Genomic DNA, 6042 nt, shown 5'->3' with positions numbered 1-6042 from the left:
AAATAAAACCTCTTTCTTGAGCCTTCATAAATAGAACGAGGGTTATGGACTAAATATAAAAAGAGGTTTTATTTATTTACGATACGTCTAGTTTATTTATATTTTTATTTATTTACCATACCTTTTGAGTAAGTATAAAAAGACGTTTTATTTATTTACCATACCTCCACTTTACTTATATTTTTATTTGTTTACACCCTTACATGTATATAAGGTGACTTATGGAGTAAATATAAAAAATGTTTTATTTATTTACCATACCTCCCATTTATTTATATTTTTATTAATTTACCATACCTCTTTTATAAATATGGTATTTGGCCCATAGGATTCACTTAAATAAAACCTATTCTTGAAAATGGGCAAATGGATTCACTTAAATAAAACCTATTCTTGAAAATGGGCGAATGGAAGGTTGTAAGTCCTAATTTCAAGGGCTAAATTTACCTTTTTTACCCTCTCCCTTAAAATAAGGTGGGCTATTTGAGGTGATTTGTAAAAATGTACTATGATACAAAATATTCGCCCACTAAAAATTTAAAACCCCTTAATTTCGCCAAAGGGCGAACATTCGCCCCTAAAATTATCCTTGTGCACAGGCGGTGTTTCATGATCAGGCCCTATCGTTGCACTTGTGGGTTGAAGCATGAAACACAATGGTATATGTTCATAATAGGAGTCCTCATCAGATTCTCGGGATAAGTACACCAAAAGAATCTTTTTCAGGGAAGAAACTAGATGTGTCACACTTCAGGATCTTTGGTTCATCAATATATTGTCATGTTTCCAAGGATGCAAGGAAAAAGCTAGAGTCAACAGCTGAGTTGGGCATATTTGTGGGGTACACTGATACACCTCACAACTATCGGGTGTACCTGTCATCTCACAGGATGACAATTGTTTGAAGAGATGTGAAGTTCGATGAAGAGAAGGCCATGAGATGTTACTTTGAGAGGGAGCTTCAGTTACATGCAGATGAGGAGATTTTGGCTCCAAAGGAAGAACCTCAAGATGTTGTGGAGAAACCACAAGGAGAGGAGTAGAAAGTTGAAGCACCCACTCATGCAAAGACATCCAAAGATGGAAGGAAGCGCACCAAGGAAGTTGATTGATTATTGCATGATGTTAGAGAGAATGTGGGAGCACACACATCACATCACAGGTAGAGGAGGTCACCAAATCGGTACACTGGGTACATGGCTCTGATGAGTGACCTAGTTGAGACAAAACCATCCTCATTCGAGGAAGCAGTGCATAAGGAAGTATGGGTTGTGTTTGGTCAATCCAATGTCCTTGAATTGGAAATCTTAAATTGTCAACCAGGGGGCGTAGACTCATGAAGTACGAGTGCACAATATGTGCTTATAAGTTATTCATTAGGTTGTTATGTATTTGTTAAGATCTAAACTCAAGATGGGGTGGTGTTTTTCAATTGTATTAGTGTTGTAATTCTTAGGGATGTTGATTAATCTCCCTAGGAATTAATCTTTATCCAATTAGTTCTTAGATGAGGTGAGAGTGATTTTTCTCATGTTAGATTGTTTGGGATTTTTGACCTTAAATCTCTATGCTACAACTCCTAATTCTCTTAAGTGAAAAAATAAACCTATCTTATCAGCTAAGAGGGAATACCATTGAACTCAATTGTTTTAGGAGAGGTCCTCTCGCTTGTTCAATTTCTGCTCAAACAAAGTAACCCAAGCAACATCTATATTGTAACCTGAACACACTTAAATTACTCTGGATAATAAGCAAAGGAAAGCACTGTGCAGTACCAGGTATAAAGAAAATTAGATAGCAGTCTAAACTAGGTATAAAGCAAATTAAAGTTCTTATGCAAATAACAATTCGCTGGCGAGATTATTATGCAGCATTATCACACAAAACAGAGCAATTGAAGAATTAAAGGAAATCAGATTATATTTGATTAAAAACCTGCCACTGCTTGTAGGGGCCCTCCACATAGCAGTTCAGAGCTTCAAATCAACACAACACTTGCACACAAAAACCAATTTCATTCACACAAAATTCACAGACTTGTTCATAAACACATCATTCGGCGCACACCTAAATAACAGTGCGGCCATTAGCTTTATATCAGGTCTCTTGGCATAAATGTATGAAGATTTTAAGCATAATATCTCTTAATCCTATCTAAACTTATATCTTGAAACCGTCATTTTGTTATTCCAAAAGCAAAACTATAAGGTTTCAGCTGATCTCGGGTTATGTTCTGCATTAATCCGACGGTTGACTTGGAGTTTGACCACGATCTCCTGTGCTTCTTTTGGCAAACAGTTTCAAGTGGATAGGAAGGTATCCATGAGGGAGTCATCCTCTATCCATCCGCACCTTTCACTGCTGACCTAGAGCTCTGGAACCTTACGAACAATAAAGACAGCTACAGAATCCTGGACTAGCTGCGGAAACATATTGATTCGGTAGCGAGTTATTGTTGGCATTATGAGATAAGTGTTGTCCTTGATAGCAAACCTCACTGATGACAAATCATAGTACAGAAGGTCAGCAGCAAGGAATTGATGATCAGATTATAAGAAGAAGAGAAAGTTCATACACGCAGGTTCGTTAAGCCCAAGTCGCGTGTACACGCAGGTTGGCTTCAGCAAAAGCGCGTGTATGTGGAAAAGTACCTTTGGTCCATGGCGGTTATTCCTTGGAAGTTGTGCCTATGGTTTTGGACCTTGGCGTCTCGGCGGACGTGTTGATCCCTAGTTTTGAAGTTGATGGTATTGGATTTCTATGGTTTTGGCTCTTGGTATTGAACAAGGCCTAAGGCTATATAAAGGGAAGGAAATCATTAGGCAAGTGTATCTGAAATGTCTTGAACATCTGATGAAGCATTAGATCCAGTATGCAGGGTTATGGGTTGATGATGCATTGCTTGATCTGAGCTAAGGAGAGATCTCACCGGTTGATGGAGAACTAGATCTAAAGAGAGATCGGGATCAAATGGTTTGAAATGAACTATCTTTATGATGCTTATTCTAGATCTACATACTGACGCATGTATTGTTCTATAAGTGTTATGAGTATGACTGATGTCTGGTACAGCTGCAAGTTATGAGAAATTATTTTTAGATCTATACGCGGGTTGTCTTTGGCAAAAGCGCGTATACACGCGGGTTTTATTCATAGAAGTAGCGTATACATTGCAAAGCTTGATATTTGAAGTTGCAGATGGATCTGATGGTTATTACAGAGTTCTGTGTCTGCTCTGTGTTCTGGTGACTGTTGTTAACAGGGTTTCAGTGATTCAGGGTTTGATGATTGTTTTGAGCTTCAATGATAGTTATGGGTCCAGTATGAAAATTGGATGAAAAGTGGCCTTACAGATTATGTGTTGTGCTTCAGTGTATCCAGTCTGAAAATTGATGAAACGTGGTACCTGAAAGTGAGAGGATTGTAGGCAAGCACCTACGTACTAGTATCTAAGCTAGTACAAAAGCTTAGGGAGATCTTTGGAGCATTATAGCAGGTAGTAGCCTGCGTACTAGTAAATGGATCGGCTAGTACAAGAGCAAAGGGGGTTGTAGCTCTCATACTAGTATAAGACTGCACCAGTACAAACATTGTAAAAGGATTTTCTTATTAAGAAGAAGATTGAGATGACTTGCAGCAGGTGGTTTTCACCCACATTGGGTTTCCACCTTATATCTTTGTGTTCATGTGTGTGGCTCTTGTGTGATGCTCTGTTCTGTTATTCTGCACCTGGTTACTGTTAATATGCTTAATAATGATCTGATATATTTACTGAAGACTAAGCTAACTGAATCATAAGACTTCTGGATATACGCAAGTTTCTTTAGACACAGTAGCGTGTACACGCGGGTTCACTTAATTGAAGTAGCGTATATGTTTCTGAGTATGAAATTGAAAAAGTTTGATTGATCTGATAATACTGATTCACCCCCCCTCTCAGTATTATTTCCAACAATTGGTATCAGAGCAGGTCCTTTGGTAGAAGCTTGATCGCTTGAAGGAGATCCGTGGAACAATGGGAAAGAAGCTTAAGAAGAAAGCTCATAGGAAGAAGAAGACATCTCAGAAGATCTATGACAGTGGGAGAGTCGATTGGGGATTAGGTATAAGAAGTTCTTCAGATTCAGAATCAGATTCAGAATTAGATTCAGAATCATTATCAGGTATGAATGTGTTATCCTCTGATGTTCCTGCTATATTTCCTTGTGAAAGTGATGGAAGTGATAGTGAAACTACTGAACATGCTTTTATGGGTGAGCAAGAAAAGTATCGAATAGAGGCAGTATTTAGAAGGCTTGCAGACAAAGTTAAAGATCAACAAGATCTATTAAACAAAAGGGAATGTGCTTTCAAAGAAGAAGTTACCAAACTAAAGGCCCAACTAGAAGAAGGAAACAAGGTAAGAAAGCTACTCAAGGATAAGGAAGACCAATGTCAAAAATTGCAGCATGAAGTGACATCATTAAGAAAAGAAGTCAACGAAAGAAGCACAACCATCAAGAAACTCAAAGATAGATCCAGCTACTATGAAAATCTTGAAGCTACAATCCTCTCACTAAAAGGAGATCTTGAAGAATCAAAGAAGCAGAATACAGATCTACTCCAAGCTATTGCAAAACAAGAAAACGAAGTCACCAGCTTAAAATCTCAACTAGAATGTGCCTTCCGAGTTCGTAAAATGCAGCAGGATCTGAATGAAGAACAAGAAAAGGAGATTCTCAAACTAAAGCATCAGTTGGAAGAAGGAAGGAAAGATGGAGAAGACATGAAGAAGCAATGTCTAGAAAAGGAGGAACAACTTCAAGTTGAGGTAAATATCTTGAAAGGTAAAATAGAAGAAAAGGATAAGCTTTTACGATTTCAAGATAGTTCTAAAGTCTTGGATGATATTCTTAGTAGTCAAAGGTCTCCTGCTATCAAGACTGGACTTGGTTTTCATGAATCTGTTGAAGGTGAATCTAGTTCACAAGGTGAGGCAATGAACTCTAAAGAGAAATCTAAAATGATCAACAAGGAGATGGAAGGTCAACCCCATCAACATTCAAGGAAAAAGACTCCTCAAAGAAAATCTTTTACTCCTCCTATGAATAATGTTGAATGTTATGTATGTCATAATCTTGGACATGTTGCAGCTAGATGTGGAAGAAGAAGGGTTCAAGACCATCATGTTAAAAGATCATCACATTCAAGGTACTTTAATGGATATTGTTTCTCTTGCAATATGTTTGGTCACAAAGCTGCTGATTGCTACAGGAGGAACATGAAACATGTTAGATGTTATGCATGTAACAAGCTTGGACATATAGCAAAGGAATGCAGGAACAAAGGATGGACATCACACCAAAAGGAGAAAACCTCATCACACTTGAAGATATGGAGGAAGAAGGAAGTACAGTCAGCACAATGTACTGAGACACAGCACAGCACAGACATATCAGACTCAGGGGGAGCTGAAAGTGTAAACCTTCAGTGTCCTGAATCCCATACGCAAGTTCCTTAAAGGGAAGTCGCGTATATACGCGAGTTAGACACTGCAAAGTCGCGTATATGTCAGTCTGAGGAAAAGCAGTGGGAACAGGCTCAGAAAAAGGGATCTGACATGATTCAGTCCATTATTTGCTCTATTGGTTAATTGTTACAGTCTGTTGAGGATGTGTAAAAATGTTTTGATACCTGTAAGATGTCTAGAAGTGTTTTGATCCTAACTTGATGATGATGATGTCTTGATGCTTATTGCTGATATATGCATGATCAGATCTAACAGATGGCACAGGTTGAGGGGGAGCATATGCCTTTAATAATTCATTGTTGGCATATTCCTTGGTGATGATTCTTATATGGCTAAATGATATATCTTGCTATGATGTGGTTGTGAGTTGTCTATGATAAAATCTCATATGATTCTTGGGGTTACATAGTTGATGATCAGATCAGATTTATGGTTGATTCTTTGATGATGCATATATGGTGCTTACATGGTGATCTTCATAAGGATAAGGAGAAGTACAAAGCTTGAATACACATCTTCCTCACTTGATGATG

Source organism: Pinus tabuliformis, chromosome J (assembly GCF_031772625.1).
Source record: "Pinus tabuliformis cultivar Carrire ecotype Pingquan chromosome J, CPIR1, whole genome shotgun sequence".
Classification (NCBI taxonomy): domain Eukaryota; kingdom Viridiplantae; phylum Streptophyta; class Pinopsida; order Pinales; family Pinaceae; genus Pinus; species Pinus tabuliformis.
Note: the sequence above shows the minus strand (reverse complement) of the source record.